The sequence below is a fragment of the Leptidea sinapis genome, chromosome 36, assembly GCF_905404315.1.
Source record: "Leptidea sinapis chromosome 36, ilLepSina1.1, whole genome shotgun sequence".
Taxonomy (NCBI): Eukaryota; Metazoa; Arthropoda; class Insecta; order Lepidoptera; family Pieridae; genus Leptidea; species Leptidea sinapis.
In genome coordinates, this window is record NC_066300.1 from 1,091,306 (window position 1) to 1,110,724 (window position 19,419).

Consider the following 19,419-nt stretch of genomic DNA (forward strand, 5'->3'; position numbering starts at 1 on the left):
GCTGGAGTGGTCAGTGTACACTGTTCACTGACACTCGGACAGTCGAGTTGGTAACGCTGAATGAGTCTGACGTGCGGACGGTAAACGCGGCAATATTACGTTTGTGGTAAATCAACTTTTTGTGTGACGCTGTGCTAGTGCCGTGAAGTGTTAACCCGGATAACAAGGATGTGGGTACTTATTTAAATATTTTATTTAACAGATAATCTGTCTGTTGTATTTATTGCTTAATGTTTTAATATTAAAAGAACTGTTAGTAATTGAATCGTTAATTTAGGAGCGAACTCTACTGTTTAGTAGCAACGAAGTTATTGCTTAGTTTAAATTTTTTAATTATTAAGTTGATTTAATTATATATAAAAAATCGACGTCTGTTCAGAGATTTTATTTGGTCTAATAAATAAGATCAATTTAATTTAATTAATGATGAAATAACTTGTTGCTAATTTATATTCACGTTCTTTCTATTGGGACTCTACTATTTTTTAATCTTAACTATATATACTTAACTCTTGTTTTATTTCTGAGAATGATGTTATTGATTATTAATTAATGCCTGAGTAAGTATATACCTAACCTATTTTTAGTTCAATTTAAAGAAAAATAAATATATTTCTCTTTCTTTGCAATGTTTCGCCCTTTAATTTTGTTTAGGGGTGGATATTATTATAGGGTTGCATGTTATAAAAAAAATGTTGTAGATATAACAAAATGGGAAATATATTCTCAAATAGCAGTACCATTACCGATCTCATTGAGTTTTAAAAATATCTCATGTGCTTGATGTTTCACCGGAACGATAAACAGTATTTTTTTTCTTTATAATTAATTCCTTGAGAATACTTTTTAATGTCAATTAAATCACTACCATCGCTTCGTAAACAAAAGCACTTTGAGAGAAAAGAAACGGTGCAAGAAACTTGTGATCGAAGGGAGTAAGGACCCTCAGTTAAGATTATGTACGAGTCATATGTTGGCAGATCTCTTCATATTCATTCGTATAAACCCTCATTTGAAGTAAAAAACCTTAAAAATCAAGCACACAACGTTTAGTGAATATACATTTAATATTAATATTCTTTTCATGTTAATTTATAGGCAGCGTTTTGGTGTACGAGGACTAAAACGCTTTAAACTCGGCATTTACATTTGGTATTGCTACTCAAATATAAATAATTTATTATAAAAGGCATTCATTTTCTCAAAATTGATTCCTTTTTGATGTCATTTCTAACACTACCACCGCTTCGGAAACAAATGGCGCTCTGAGAGAGAAGAATCTCCCAGCATTCTTTTTTGCGCTCTTTTTAATAGAATATACAATTATCGGTAATAAGTACAACAGACAACCTATATCTCATATAATATCAAGCACTTCGTAACGATGAACTAACTAGTAGCAGTATGAGAGCATAGTCATGTATATATTGCTTTCGTGTACCTATTTCTCTTAAATATGTAACGCCGGTCCGTATTTTTTTTATGAAAATAAGGGACGAGACGAGTAGGACGTTCAGCTGGCGGTAATTGATACGGCCTACCCGTTACAATGCAGTACCGCTGGATTCTTGAAAAATCCAAAAACTCTGAACGGCACTACAATTGCGCTCGTCACCTTGAGACATAAGGTGTTAAGTCTCATTTGCCCAGTAATTTCACTATTCCAGATTTCTTTAAAATTGTGTTTTTATAACTAACTACAGAGAGAATATCACGTACAGCTATACTTTGGGGCGAATTTTGGTAAGGATCCCAGATTAATGGATGGGTTGGTTATATGTATTTCACGTAAACCTCAAACTTTTATTAAATTATTTAATTAAGCGTGAACGTTGGACCTAGGTTCAAAACCTAGGTTACATGTTATAATTAATTGGGAATTTAAGAAAAAGAATGAAAAAAAAAAATTAAGTTATAAACATTTGAACTGCTGCCTTTGATAATACTAAGCACATGGGCACATTAGCTGAAACATGAAACTGACAATTATTATTATGTTAACCCCAGGGACAAAGATAAACTTGCGTCGCCTACTACGCGGTTAGATCGAGTCAGTTAGTCCTTTGTTCAGCACTGTATATGCTTTTTATATAAAGTGATCCCATAAAATCTACAAACAAAATGAGTAGCGAAAAAGAATTCTTAAGAAACGTTTATGTGCTAGTTTTATATAATGAGTACAGATTGGGAATGGAGGGATTGCCCTCAGGCAATTAATTTGATTAATCAATTTTACTGTAACGAAACTTTATTTAAAGTGTGGACCTTGGACATTTCCATCCTGTAGTACTACATTAATCAAAAGACCACTCATATAGTAAAAAAAATAATTAAAATGTTATAAAAAAAACAATAAATAAAATCGATGCACAATTCTCTACATAGTTTTTGTGTAAAAATACATAATTACCAATAAAAAATAATGTATCAAGATTGTTAAACAAAACAAAATGCTTGAAAGTTCACATGATGCAACATTGTCTGTCAGTCTGTCAGCCGGCACACGAAGTAAACAATGAGAATTGAATGTAGTTTGATAACACCGGCTGGCTTACGACTTACGAAACTATTCGGCCATGCATCACTATCACTGCATTCCTTGAGTGACCTATTGATTAATATTTCTTTGTGAGTGCTTGGATATTTTATGTTTATTATTATTTCGTTACTTATATCCTAACATATCGCTTGATATTATGGTTAGAAAGGAGGATGGCGAGAATGCATGTATTTTGGGACCCACTGAAAGAAGTGGCGTACATCATGGAAACTTATTAATAATTGTAGAACGTATCGAAACTAAGAAAAAAGCAAATCGTAAGTAAGTCTAAAAAAGTGGGAGAAAAAAGATATACTTACCTAAAAGTAAAATATAACCTAAAATTATTATTCAATATCTATTGTTCAATCAATAATTTGTATCTTAGTCTATGCCTAATTACTGTCTGCTAAAAGATATTGTGATATATAGGTATGTGGAAGGTTGGCAAGCAGCTAAGAATTGAGGATTCACAATTAATTGTTTTATGCCGTATTTTAAAGAATATAAAATTCTCACAATGCCTGACCAGTCTGTATATTTATGAAATTATTGTATTTGTAAAAAGTACTTAATTTCAAAATTTAAAAATTAATAATCGCAAGAGCAAAAGACATGCCATTGAGCTGTTGGAACAGCCACCCAGTAATTGTGCCCATTTTACAAAAAGCCTCTTCTGCGCTGGGCCTCGTTTATATAATCACTAACACAGGGTTATTATAGAAACGGAGGAGATCCCCAAAAAAAAAAACGGTAAAAATGTGTTTCTAATAGATAAGACATACTATACAATCAGTGATTGTCTTACGGAAAATTTTTAACTATTATAAATATTGTTTTTGCCATCAAATAGATGTTTGACATTTAGATTTTCGACATATAATAATTATATTAATGAACATTAGACATTTTAGATGATAATATTAAGAACGTTTTGTAATAGTATAGTAATGTTTTTTTTAATGTTGCATGCTGTAATTAAGAGAGAATATCACCCAAATTCGCAAATAAAGAAAATTGCTTGATTGATTGATTCTTTTTACAAGCAGGTATGGAATCTTTTAAAGATTCCGGACTTACCGTGATGCACCTTACTGCAAAAATATTGAAAGATTCACCATCTCCATTTAATAAGCTTTCAAAAATAACCTACATCAATATTGTTGTTGTTGTTTATTTGTTGACACTCACACGTTTCCTTTTGAGCTGGCGGTATACAGGACAACGGAACAACCCACGGTTCAGAATATACCTTAAAATTTATTCAGATCGGTGGATTAATAAAAAACTACGTTAGTTACATAAGATTGCATAAATTAAAAATAAATAAAGACCCGCGCTGTGTCGGCCATCGCACTAATAGACCAGTGTCGATAATTTTTGAAACTAAAAAAATAATAGTAGGATGAAACCCATTGGATGTGGAAGAGAATATAACAAAAATAAAAGGCAAAATAAATTAGGGGCGATCTGAGGTCAGCAAGTGGAAAAGGGTGGGGGTGATTAAGGGTAAAAAACGGTTTATCTCGATTTTCGGCAAAACTGCAAGTCCTATGGAAATAAATCAAATGGCAAAGTTGTAGGTAATAAAGAGATCCACAACTTTTGTTTTTACAATTTTTCCACATAACCTCAAAATTTATGTGAAAAATTCAAAAAACCAAGTCTTTGGTTTTTAATTTTTATTTATTCCAAAATCAATTTGTTTTCACGAAATTTGGTGTTAATGTTCATATATATATATATATCATATATATATATCATCATATATATATATATCATCATATATATAATAAATTGATATGGGTCCATACCGCACACGTATGGCTTTGATTAAAAAAAATTTTTGAGTTTCAGTTCTAAGTATGGGGAACCCCCAAAATTTATTAATAATTTTCCTACTTATGTGTGATAATCTTGTGCGATTCACAGAATACATCTACTTACCTAGTTTCAACAGTTGCTCATGCTAAAGCTATATAGCACTCTGTTCATACGATATAATAACGCATTATGTTTTTGTTTTATTATTACACTTTTTTTTTTTGATTTATTATTACACTTACTTACTATAAATTTTGATAGCTATATTAATTTAATGGCGTCTAACACTAGTAATTTTTATTTGTATTTATCGTTGCATCTTTTTTATACAATTTGTAATTTTGAACTAAATAATGACTCATAAAACGTTAGATATTTTTTACCAAAATATTAGGGGCCTACGTACAAAGACTTTAGAATTTTACAGGGAATTAAATAAACATAATTTTGACTTAGTGTTGATCACAGAGACTTGGTTACACGACGGGATTTTAGATAGCGAATTCTGCGATCCTAGATATAACGTGTTTCGAATAGACAGAGATTTATGTCTTACGAATACATCCAGAGGGGGTGGAGTTATGATACTTGTACGCAGTGAGCTAGGGCCATTTCTTTTGACTAACAACAATGTAGTGCAACCAACCGAAATGATATGGGTTACTATTCCGGCAAGTTCATTCAATACTTCAGTTGGTGCGAACTTACATATCGCAGTAATATATGCGCCACCTAATAATAACTTACCATATACTTTAGAAAATGTTACTTCCAGTATCACATATGTCATGAATTCACATAAAAATGATAACTTTTTGATTGTAGGTGATTTTAACTTGCCGTATATTAATTGGGATAACTGTCTAGGGCCAATTTTTACTAAGAAGGGTTCTGTAGAAATTCAAAATGCAGGGCAATTACTACTAGATGAATTTAATTTATTAGTTTTAGAACAAGGAAACTTTATTAAAAATTCATATAATAATAATTTAGATCTTGTATTTTGTAACTTTTCTGCCTCCACCACTCGTTCGTTGATCTCATTAGTCAGTGAGGATTCAGCTCATCCATGTATAATAATTGATGCTTCAAATATATCACTTAATTTCATGGAAGAAATTTCAATAGAGAAGTATAATTTAAAAAAATGTAGATATGATAAAATTATAGATTACCTAAACAATCTTAATTGGCATAATATTTTTGAATCATGTGACACGGCAGATTGCGCATTAAAATGTTTTTATGATGAAATTTATACATGCATCAGCCTGATGGTACCTAAATATAAAATAAATAAGAACAATCACTATCCCATTTGGTACAATAATACACTCAATAAAATTATCAGAGAAAAATCTAAAATGCATGCTAAGTGGAAAAGATTTAACAATCCACTAGACTATATTGAGTTTTCTTAACTTCGAGCTAGATCGAAAAGTTTAGAACGTGAACTTTATAATAAATTTATAACTAAAATTCAAAAAGATATTAAAACTTGTCCTAAAAACATGTGGCGTTACGTGAAACTCATGGAGACGAAAATCTAATTACCCGAAGACATTATCATTGAACACCCAAGTCTTTAACAACGGCCCGGATATATGTAATGGTTTTAATACTTTTTTTAAAAGTGTTTTTGTCGAACCCGCCTCAATCTATAACCTTGACAGTCTTCAATTACCCAAATGTAATGACGCATATGCAATTTGTAAGGCTGGCGTCTGTAAAAATAAATTTTTACGATTACTCAAAACGATTAATATGAATAAATCCAGCGGACCCGATAATATTCCTCCTATCTTTATTCATAATTGTGCCAGAGCGTTAGGTAAACCTCTCAAATATATTTATGACAGATCTTTATCAGAGGGCATATTTCCATCTAAATGGAAAGAGGCTAATATCATACCTATTCATAAAAAAAATTCGAAATCCAAAATTGATAATTATAGATCTATCTCAATGCTTAATACATTTAGTAAAATTTTCGAAAAACTTGTCTACGATCAAATTTATCCCACAGTTATGAATGGAGTAAGTCATTCACAGCACGGTTTTCTTAAACATAACTCAACCCTGACGAACTTAGCTGAATTTATACAGTTTGTTCTTAAAAATATGGAAAGTGGTGGTCAAGTTGATGTGGTTTACACTGATTTCGAAAAAGCCTTCGATCGTGTAGACCACATCATCTTGCTAGCCAAATTAGAAAGTCTAGGTATACATGGGGATCTGTTAAGATGGATTAAATCATACTTGTCTAATCGATCTCAGGCAGTGATAGTAGGTGGGTACAGATCGGATTTTGTGAAAATTCCATCAGGTATTCCACAGGGATCTCACCTGGGACCATTGCTTTACAACGCATATATTAATGACATATACAGATATTTTAATCCATGCAACCATGGATTATCATACGCAGATGATAAAAAAATATTTTACAAAGTACACAATCATAATGACTGCATTGAATTACAAATTACTCTTAATAATCTATCTGAGTATTATAAAAACAATTTTATTTCAGTTAATGCACCTAAATGTGAACAGATATCGTTTAGTCGTAAGGTAAATAAGATACAATTTACATACTCGCTAAATGGAATTCCTACCTAAAGTAGGTGTTGTTAGGTATTTAGGTGTCAAAAATAACACAGCAAGCTAACTATGTCTGAGCATATTGATTACGTTGCGAATTAAGCGTTCAAGAGCTTACGTTTTATGATACGTACATACAAACCTTTTAATGACCTTGCATGTATTAAATCTGTTTACTATGCATACGTACGTAGTGTCTTAGAGTACGCAAGTTGTATCTGGTCGCCCCATTATATAACATATATTGAAAAACTTGATAAGATTCAAGCTAAATTTATAAGGCACCTTAACTTTCGTCATAAAATTTTCTCCAACTATAAAGATGGCTGCATGCATCATAATATAATTTCACTAGCAGACAGACGAACGTTATTAGATACAATGTTCTTATTTAATATAATAAATAATCTTCTGGACTCCCCAACATTACTTGCTAGTATTAACTTCAATGTACCACTAAAACGAATGAGAAATACGCCTCTCTTCTCATTATCATTTTACACTACGAACTATGGTAAAAATTCTCCCATTAACAGAATTTGTAAGCATTACAACGAAGTTTTTTCGAATGTCGACATTCATAATCGCAGTAAAAATATCTTCAAAAAAGAAATTATTAAAATATTAATGAATACACTAGATACGAAAAATGTTACTGGAGCAATATTAAACGAACAAATAGGTACATTAACACACGTACATATACACAAACACACACTACACGCACACATACACATCCAAACATAAAATATACACTATAACCGATCATAACATGATATAATAATATATATAATATAACATAATATAATAATATATATAATATAATAATATACTAAATTCGCATTCATACGCATACTATTATTCTTATAATGTTTAAACTATACATGTTACTGTTACTATGTTAAAGTAAATTGAGTTGAAATTCATAAGTCGGTTTTTTTTTTGTTTATAAGTTAAAGTAATTTAAGTTGAAAACTCATTAGTTGATTTTTGTTTATATAGAGAGACCTGTAATTGGCTATTATATGTACACTAATTTTTAAGACTAATTTGTAATATTTATGCTCTTGGTCTTTTCAATAAATAAATAAATATAGTTCTTATTGTTTCGGAAAAAAGTGGCTGTGACATACGAACGGACAGACAGTCAGACATGACGAATCTATACGGGTTCCATTATTTTGAAATTTGGCTAGGGAACTCTAAAAATGATGAATGAAAGCTTTATACGAAGTTATTTGTAAGGCCGACGATGTCCGTTTACACATTTTAATACTTTACGAAGAAAACTGAACGCAGTAAAGCGACGTTGAGCACCTTTCTTTGGATGGGTATAAAATGTTTAACTCGCGTCATGTGGCTACTGTTAAGCGGTTAATTGAAGAAAACGGATTATCTATCAGACAATTTGAGGACTGTTGGGGATTGGAATGAGCCAAATTCATAAAATTTTACACGAAGAATTTAAAGGTCGGAAACTTTGTTGTCGTTGGATCCCTCATGAACTGACAGCAGAGCAGAAGCGGGTTCACGTGGAATGGTGCTCACAGATAGTGAAGTACGACCACGGACATTCTAATGCTGTTTATGACATTGTCACAGGAGATGGATGCGTGGATTTATTGATTTGAATCCGAAGAAAAACAGCAATGGGTGTTTGAAAATGAGCATAAGCCAACAAAAGTGAGGCAGGCGAGAAAAACATTGGTAAAAAAATTATCGCATTTTTTTCTCAGCTACGGGTTTTTCTGCAACTGCACAATTCACTTGAAGATCATAAGAGTGTTAATGCCAAGTGGTATTCTACCATTTGTTTACCCATGGTGTTAAAAAAAGTTCGCGAAAGACGACCAAAAAGCCGCGTTCTTCTACATCATGATAACGTTTCTTCCCACACGGCCAACAAAATTAAGTCATTTTTAACTTTCGAAAAAGTACAACTCATCCTGCACATAGCACCCTGTGATTTCTGTATTTTTCCCAAAATCAAAAATTTTATGAGAGGTTTCAATTTTACCAATTCCGAAGAGGCAGTGATAGCGGTCAATCAGCACGTAGAATACATGCCTTCAGATCCGTGGTCCTCCTGTTTTAAAAAATGGTTCGATCGCATAAAAACATGTAAAGGAGTGTATTTTGAAAAGCAATAAACATAATATTTTGGTCATAACATGTTGTTTTTTTAAATTACGCTAATCACTAATAAGTGTGACCTACGTACTAGCTGATCAAGAGTTTTTAAACATAATAGGCAATTCTAGCATTGAATAAAATCTCGTGTCTTATTCCAGTTCCGGTTCCCGTTTTCGCTCCCGTTCCCAACATATTATATGAATCTCATTTCGAGGAAGATTGCTATTGGAAACTAAACATTGGTATACTTATAGCTCATCGACGTGAATTACAGTTTTTCACAAATCCCGCGGGAACTTTATGGGATAAAATGTCTATGCCCTTTCCCAAGCTCAAGTCTATCGATGTACCAAAATTTCATCAAAATCTGTTCAGAACCTCCGGCGTAAAAGCGTAACAAACAAATTTACATTCACATTTATAATATAAGAGGGATAAGGCCTTTGTCTAGCAGTAGGCGCGTCTCAACCTCGCACCCTGCACGATTGGACGTCTAGACGGCTTCGTTGGAAGACTGTTTGTTGATTTATAGACTGTGGTGTCAGTGCAGAAATGATAGCGGTACGTCGGGCTTAATGTGGCGTGTCAGTTGCCGTGAGCCGTGCCGGTTCCGCACTGTGCGTCACCGCTGCCTGCTAATTACTGCTTTACGGATATTGCACCAGTTATAACTACTCCATCTGAATTGTACAAGAAATGACATAATTAGGACAAATCCTCCTTTTTTTTATGGAAGAGGAGGATAAACGAGCGTACGGGTCACCTGATGTTAAGCGATCACGTTACCGCATTGCCATTTTTGGTTCCCATGTGTTATCGTCCCGGCAACCGCGCAAGAATTATTTCACAGCTTTGTTGTTCGTGGGAGGAAGTTCCTTGAAAACCGCACTGTGGAGGACAGCCACATATCCAGATGGTGGGGATGATATCCTTATTTGTGGCGTGTCGTGCGAAGGTGGAATTCAGCGGCAGGAATCAGGTGAAACAGCTCTTCAGAACACTCCCCGTGATAAATGCGGTAGAAGACACACAATGAAGCGACGTCTCTACTCAACGCCAGTGATCCTTCGTCGTCGTCGCCAAGTCGTTTACAGAGCACTGGAACTCCGAAAATTCGAGCTGCTCTGCAATGCATGCGGTCAATGGGTGATAGCTGATATTGGGGTGCGCCAGACCAGAGATGACAGCAATACTCCATATGTGGCCGGATCCGCGCTTTGTAATGCACTAGAATGTGCGCCGGCTTGAAGTATTGCCGTGCTCTTTTTATGACGCCCAGTTTCTTCGAAGCCAATTTGGCATTGCCCTCCAGTTGGCCGCGGAATTGGCAATCGCTCGAAATTTCGAGACCCAGTATTCAGACACTAGGCGAGGCTGTAAGGGAAGTATTGTCGATGAGGTGATACGACAAATGGGTTTTTTTAGTAAAAGTTGTAACCCCCAGATAAGAACTTATTAATGGTACGGATCTCGTAAGTTGGGCGATTTTGTTTTTTAATTTGTACGCGATAGTATAAACTGTGGTGCGGATTCTGCTGGATACTATACAAATGGAAAATATATTTCAATAATAAATGCTGATGTGTTTGATCTATTAACAAGTAAACTTAGTTATGTAGTATTCGTGGTTTCAGCCTAAACTTTTGAAGTTCTAATAAAAACATTAGTCATAATCTCTATAATATGCACTTACTAGATGCTTTCTATTTCCATAATTAATTAATAATGCTTCTAAGTTTTGATCGATGATAAAATACATAAGTAGTTGAATTTTCTTGAAATTGGTGAAATTTAAATATTTGTTTGTGGTAAGAAACCATGACGTTATGTTTTAAGCTATAAGATAAAATATAATATAAGGCTATAAGATAAAAATCTTATATAGCTTAATTTTACCGAATGTTTTTCAATTTGCTTTTCATCTGTATTTTAATATTAATTATTTTATATCGCCTTCTAGTTATTATTGTTATTCAGATATTAATGATGAAAATAAATGTATAATGACCAATTAATAATGATCTGAATGAGACGTCCACCGCTGGCCAAAGGACTCCTCCAAAGATCTCCACGACGATCGGTCCTGCGCTGCCCTCATCCAACGTATTCCAGCGATCTTGACCAGATAAAGAAGGACCGACACTTCTTGTGGGGAGTGGGGATCATCACTGCGTCTTTAAATATGCGGTCGCCATTCGAGGACTTTACTGTCCCAACGGCCATCTGTCGAACTATGCGCCCTGTCGCCTATGTCGGTGAATTTGGACCAATTAATATCCATGTTAATGTTAATAACATTCAAATTATTTATCTCAAACTAATGCAGGAATGTAGGCTGCACGTTTAATAATGTGAAAACCGTAGGAATATTCCTTTATTCAATTCATAAAGCAAAGATGGCCTCTTGAATACATTTACGTTTCAACGAGGTAAATGAAACAAGAAAGTAATCAAGGATGGTAAGGTTTTACAAAGGCCTTTTATTTACTATAAAGATGTTATAGGACCTACTGTTTCGATCAAATCACCTTGACCGCACTCGTTTCTGTGAAAAGTTTCCTGGTACGTGATTTTATATTAAAAACACAACAATATCACTTTTATAATATTCAGTTCAAAGTACACCAAATAAATTATGTACAAAATCTGATTCAGTCATGTAAACGGAATCTACACGGGCAGGACACGCGCGATCCTTTATTATATGAACAAGTATATATATAAGATCGGCTATAAACAACTTTAATTACAGTTTGATTGTCAGTACCTACATCTTATTAGTAGCTTTAATTAACCTCCGCTCATTTGAAAGACGTAATCTATTATGCAGGAACACGCGCAAGTCTAATAAACATATATTGTATCACATTTATTTATTATTTTACTAACTAAACTCCGATTGATTTACCTTCGAATATTGGTAATCTATCCAAGACATTATCCGAAAAAATAAAACAGTTTTTTAGGGAAAAAATATTAGAATGAATTACGTACGCGCACACCGATAACCAAATTCGACATTTTAATCTAATATATAAAATTCTCGTGTCTCGGTGTTTGTAGTTAAACTCCTCCGAAACGGCTTGACCGATTCTCATAAAATTTTGTGTGCATATTGTGTAGGGGTGAGAATCGGACAACATCTATTTTTCATACCCTTAAAGTGTTTTTTTTTAACTTTTACATAAATTATTTATTTTTTTATGATACAACTTTAAAAAATACGTACAACTTCAAATTTTCACCCGTCTACGACAAACACCTATTTTTATATCGCGATTTTTTGCAAACATCTTGCGTGCGTACATAAATAAAGAAGTAAATAACATCTTGCGTGCGTACATAAATAAAGAAGTATATAACATCTTGCGTGCGTACATAAATAAAGAAGTATATAACATCTTGCGTGCGTACATATATATAGAAGTATATAACATCTTGCGTGCGTACATAAATACACACACTTTTTTAAGTGAAACTTCTTTAGAATCGTTGTGATTTGAAACTCGATGTAACGAAATAGCGAGACGATGGAGGTGTATTTACAAAACTATTATTTTGGCCACTGTGCCAAATTATGATTTCTACAATATGGATATCCTATCCAAGGTTCTCGAGAGTGCAGAGAACGAATTTGAGATAATTTTTAACCGACTTCAAAAAAGAAGGAGGTTTTCAATTCGTCGGTACGTTCTTTTTTTATGTTGGTTACCTCAAAACTTTCGACTGGGTAAACCGATATTGATAATTTCTTTTTTATTTTAAATCTGGTGCTTCCCGTGTGGTATTGTAATTTGGTCCAGATCTGACAATGGCATCCATAAGAAAACCATAAAAGTCTTAAATTTGCTATACATACTTAGCAAAGTGTATGATAAATTTACAAATAACTTATAATCGCGCCAAACGATTTCGAGGACTCTTTTTTATTGGAAAGGATATACTTCAAAGATAGTAAGGTCATAAAAGATAGAGACATCTTGGTGAGAGTTTGGTTAGGTTCTGTAATTACAGAATCCATAACAAAGTAACAGAACTCTTCAATTCTTAGGAGCAAATTAACGATACTCAGCCGAATCTTTTTTATGCTATCCGGATATTTAAGTCATCTACCATAACATAGTTATGGTCATGTAATTATCGTAGTCGAATATGATGATCATTACAGTAAGGGTGCGATCTGTGGCAGAATTTCTAACTATCTGTAAGCAAATTGTAAAGCACTTAATTTCATTGCTGCATTGAAAAATTTAGTATATCTACACATATTTAGACAAATTGTTAGTTAGTGTACTTCAAATTTACTAAAAATCATAAAATAAAAAATAAAAATAACAAAAAAAAACAACCGACTTCAAAAACACAATTCCAAAATAATAGATATAATGTGCACTAAAAAGTATAAAAATAATTGCGTATTTTTATACAATCTAATTCTAGTTACGATTATTGTAAAGGGCCCTGTAAACGGTCAAATTATTTGTCAAATATTTGTTTGACAAACGTGTTTGTCAAATTTTTTGAAAGTGTGCGAGCTTGTTTGACGTGTTTGTCAAACAATGGAAATGTTTGACCTGTTTGATGGAAATTTTGATTGACGGTGTGTTTGGCAAACCTGTTTGATAGTGTGCAACGGTGTTTGTCAAATAATATCTCAGTTATCGCCTTGAAACCATGGAGAACACAACTGCGACAATCAATAACGGCAACATGTCTGAAAAAGAATTTCTTTTGGAATTTATCTCCGTATATTGCGACATGCCGATGCTGTGGAGAATAAAATCAAAAGATTATATGGATAAACACAAGAGAATGAATGCGATCAAAAAAATGACGGAGTTATTGAAAGTGTCTCGCGGGAACATCACTGAAGAAGATGTTAAAAAAAAATTAATATTTTACGAACAACTTTCAAGCGTGAAAATAATAAGGTGAAAAAATCTATGCTTTCTGGATCTGGTACTGATGAACTCTATGTACCTTCATTATGGTACTACAAAGAGCTTGAATTTCTACAAGACCAAGTGGAGGAAGAATCGGGGATCAGTTCAATAACAGGACAAACGGTAAATAGTAGCAATGTTTATTTTATTTTAATTCTACAAGTACAACATATACAGTTACCTACTCTAAACATTTGTAATTTTTTCATTTTCAAATAAGAATTCATTTTCAAAAGAATATTTTTATAAACAACTTGTTACAAATAGGTACAACATAATATTTTAACCTAACCAATAATTATATTTTAACTTAACCAATTAATAAATATTTTTTATTTTCACAAGTACAGCAAATACGATTACCTATTCCAAACATTTGTTTTGCCATGGAATAGCACCCGTTGAATTAAAATATTCACAAAAATCATCTCTCACTTCTTTTGCTAATGTAGCGCTATTTCCAGCCCGTGTACGTTCGATATTCAACAATTGATTTGACTCATTTCTCCAAGATCCTTGTATGACAGTCCCTGTAACACAATCTTCCATGTCTAATTCTCCATTCCTAATGTAGTTTTTTTGTTTCATTAGTAAATTGTGTAAATGACAACACGCCAATACTACAATTTTAGCTTTTGTAGGAGATAATTTGATGGGTTTTTGGAGAATCTTAAAACGACTCGCAAGAATGCCGAATACATTTTCAATTATTTATCATTTAAAACCTGCTTATTGTAGGGCTTCATAAAATTTGGAAGAAGCTGGAAAGCTTCATCGCCTACAAATACAAATGGCATTTTTTTATTAAAGTTTGGCAATTCCTGTGGCTCTGGAATCTGCAACTGGTTGTTCTCAAACATATTCAAAAATTTTGTATTTTTAAGTACTCCTCCATCTGACACTCTACCATTTGTACCGACATCAATCATGATAAATTCATAATTTGCATTAGCTATGGCCATAAGCACTATGCTGTGTGTTCCCTTATAATTATAATAATAGGAACCGGAATGCTCAGGTTTTTGTAAAGTGATATGCTTTCCGTCTACAGCTCCAATGCAATTATCAAAGTTCCATGAATTTCCAAATTGTCGTGCCAATATTTTCCAACTTTCGTGTTTTGGGTATCTGAAACATAAAAATACTTATTATTATTATGTAATATGTTTATATTTATTGTTTTGGTTTCTAGGAATCATCATCAAAACTACCAACATCAACATCAACACAATCACCTTTGCCACCTTCAGCATCTATTAGTCCTGTACAAATAAAAAAGAAGAAAAAGGAGGACTTGCAACATGACTTAATGACATTAGCCAGGGATCATTTCAAAAAACCTGAAAATGAATATCAAGTGATGGCAAGAAACTGGGCCTTTAAACTAGAGCGCATGTCTGGAGAACAAAGAAGACGTGCAGAAAAATTCATAAACGAAATACTCTTTGAAGAAGAAGAAGGAAACCTTCATAGACATTCAGTAGTTATTAATCCGTCTCAGCCAGCACTCGCTTGGAACACTCCATCACCTATTCCGTACACCCCATCTCCTATTTCACACACTTCATCTGAACAATCATATCTGTCCAATACGAAGCAACCTGTGATGATTCATATTTCAGACTCGCAAACAAATGAAAATAATCCAACCGAACCTGAAGATGATACAGCAGCCAAATTTATAAACAATTTTTATTCTCTTTAAATTATATATTTTGTAATTTTGAAATAATAATTTTACCTGAATATTGCTTAATTTTTCATTTATTGCCTCACAAGTTTCAATGATAATGCCGCTGAGTGTACGAGGTGCAATGCAGGCTTGAAATTTTAGGTCTTCAAAATCGGCGCCACTAGCCAGGTACCTCAACGTTATAGATAATCTTTGAGAAGCTGGTATAGATTTACGCATAACGGTATCCTGTTTTGCTATGCAAGGACTTAGCAATGTTAATAAATCTTCAAATGTTTTATGGTCCATGCGCAGGAAGTTTGCATAGTCATTTGGTTCAGTGAGCACTATTTCCCGTAACAAATTTTCGTGCGTATATTTATCCCGTAATTTCAACCACTCTCTAGACCATCGACGACCTTTTTTCTTTTTCTTCATATATAGTGCTAGTGTCAATGCCAAAAACGCCTTATCTGTATTATTACTCATTGTTATATACGACAGAAGATGATAACAACACATGGACGTCAAGGAGAAAACTGAAATATGGGCAAATTTATTTGATCTATTGGTTTGATCGTATGCTTGCTTTTGTTTGATGAAAACATGAAGTTTGACAAACAAATTCGACAAACAAATTTGACCGTCTACAGGGCCCTTAAGTCTTGGAGTCGGTGTCATTCAAGATGGGTTTGTTACTACATACATAGTTATAGGTGAGATGTGCTTGAGTCTTGAGGAGGCGAGAGGCGAGAGCGGGTCGCGGCGGAAGGACACCGATTAGTGCACATTATATCTATTGTTTTGGAATACTGTTTTTGAAGTCGGTTGGCCGCAAGATGGCCGCCGCGCAAAATTATGATTTCTACAATATGGATATCGTATCCGAGGATTTTTGAGGGCGCGGAGAACCAATTTGGGATCATTTTTTTTAATCCAAGGTGGCCGCCGCGCAAACTTATGATTTCAACAATATGGATATCGTATCCGAGGTTCTCGAGGGTGCAGAGATAGAATTTGGGATCATTTTATAAATCCAAGATGGCCGCCATGCAAAATTATGATTTCAACAATATGGATATCGTATCCGAGGTTCTCGGGTGAGCAGTGAACGAATTTGGTATCATTTTTTAGTGTGGTGTCGTGACTCTGGTGTTTGTTTGGTGTCTAGTTTGATAGCTTACGGACACCACGGTGGCGCGACTGACTGCGCCACCGTGGTATCCCGGTGAGAAATAGCCCTTAGGATATCAATTTTGTGTCGAAATCAAAATGTATTATAGCACTGAAATAAATCAATAATTTACTGAACATAAAATGTCGGAATATTTAAATAATCGTTCCCATTATTGAATATCAGATCGAGTAACCGGTTGCGATTCTATGTCAAATCGATTTGAATTGCTCGCTGCATAACATCGATAATTAACACCTCAATATGTCAGTTCCGCACTCATTTCTTTCTTGTTTTTAACATTAGGTTAACAAATGTTTAGAAATTTTTATTAGAAAAACTTTTAATTTGGCGAAAAAGCACAGTTCTGCAGCATACGCTGTTAAAAAAATTCGACAACTTACGGATGAAAATACGGCGAGGCAAGTCTACTTCAGCTATTCCATAGTCTGATGACAAATGGCCTTCTACTTTGGAGAAATGCTGCTGATGTTAATACTATCTCCACACTGCAGAAACGAGCTATTCGTGCCATCTATAATTTATAGGTGGAAGACCAAGAGTGTCATTAGAAATAAATTTAAGGAAATAAATATTTTGACTATGTCATCGCAAAACATATATAAAAATCTTGTTCATGTAAAAAATATATATAAATTTGTTTAAGAAAAATAATGTAAATACTAGAAATAGGGATAAGCTTGCTGGTCATTTAAGTCGACATCATAAAGTCACAAATTCATTCAGAGGTCTTTGTATACGTTTTTAAAATAAGCTCCCTGTTGACATACAGAACTTATTGTACCTTTAAACGAATATAAATCAATGCTGAAGAAATGTTGTATACAAAAGGGTAGGTACTGTGAAATATCAGAATATCTGGATATAAATAACATTTTTTAACTAATTTGCATATCTGTCTCAGATTATAAATGTAATTATAGATAAATAATAAAGGGTTTGAGCTTTTAAAATTTAAACGAAATGGTGAAATTGTAAGTAAAGGCATTTTAGTGAGTATGAGTAGAGTTATAATATTATGTAGATGAACATCTTTTGTATTTTGGTAGAGTTCTCGTGACAGGCATCGTCTTGCTCGCTTAATGCCACTGTTTGGGGCGGCGACTTGGAGCGGCTGGTTCGGCTTTGCCTTCCCTAAAATATGGTTGAGGGAAGCGATGGCTGGTCCATGCGTCATGCTCGTGAACGGGTGCTGCTTGTGGTGGCTGAATAATCCTTTCTTCGGGAAATCTGATGTATGTTTTTTTATTTCTTCTATAGGTATTTTTTATTTAATCAAAGTTATTATATTTTTTTTATATATATAATACCTAATAAAATACTCGCATAATGCCTTTATTTTATTTACTGTATGTGTGGATTGATGCATCTATTGTATTGTACTATAAGTATGTACTCAATAACTATAACTATGTTTTTAATTATTAATGTACATATATTTTTTCCTTCCTCGTGTAAGGCATTTAGTAATTGACGTTTGTGTATTTTGTTCCATCACTTTGCATATATTGTATTGAAATGATTTGTAAAATTAATTTGAAAATAAGAATCTGTAATATCATTCAGTTTTGAAAAGAGAAGGAAATCTCTGAGGAAATCTGCCTTCCGAACGAGCTGTAAGAAAAAAAATGGCATATTTCAAGTGTAATGCAATTTACCTACGAAATAAAAATATTTTTGTTTGTTTGAAAACTCATTTAATAAATACCGGTATGTTACGTACTATAAGAAACCATCAATGATTTTTTGGCAGCTTCTGTTTTGATTACTATCGCAACGGAATATAGTTATAAACGATTCAAATATAATTAGATATAAACTTATTAAATCTATAAGTATAGTATAGTACCACTTTCTTGGACTAATCTGCGTAAAAATTCTACTATTTCTAGGCTCTGTGGGTCATATGGTCTACCTGGTAAAATCTCAGGCTACCGGTTTTACCTTGCCACTTGTTTAATATAAAAAGAAAATACTACATTTACACAAGTGATTACTGTTTTAAAACGTAGTTATAATTATAACTCCTATTCATATTATTGCTATAACGGCTGGACCGATTTGGCTAATTTTGATCTTGAATTATTTGTGGAAGTCCAGGAAAAGTTTAAAAGGTGAGTAAATATGAAAATTTAGTCAATAAAATAAATATAAACAAAAATTTTGTTCTTCCTTTGATATGTCCCCCGTCGTTCAGAAATCAAACTGAAAGAATAGTTTAAAATAAATAACTAATTAGAATCTATATATCTTTCTATCTCTCAGTAGATAAAAAATAAACTTAATTTTCGCTAATAGTTGGTAGATTAACCGCTACGTGAGAGAACTTTATTTAGTTCGGTTATCCATTGTGATAGTGACGTTTCAATTGTTAAAAAACATTATTTTATTCATTATATTCAGAACAACTTCTGTCGGGTCAGCTAGTACCTAATATATACAGTATGCATGTAAAGAGTGTAATTTGTTAGTTGCTCTTGCAAATAAATTAATATAAGAAAATGTACTT

At 33.2% G+C, this 19,419-nt stretch overlaps 1 protein-coding gene across 8 annotated transcripts in view; it reads left to right on the plus strand.

The window, feature by feature from the left end:
* LOC126975491 (serine-rich adhesin for platelets-like) overlaps positions 1-19,419 on the plus strand; it is a 130,725-nt gene continuing 111,306 nt past the window's right edge. For 7 of the 8 annotated variants that reach the window (XM_050823411.1, XM_050823410.1, XM_050823408.1 and 4 more), the window contains exon 1: positions 1-170. The gene's annotated coding sequence lies outside the window, so the exon portion shown is untranslated. Of the gene's footprint in view, positions 175-19,419 lie in introns of all 8 variants that reach the window. The other variant, XM_050823413.1, reaches the window with a different exon arrangement.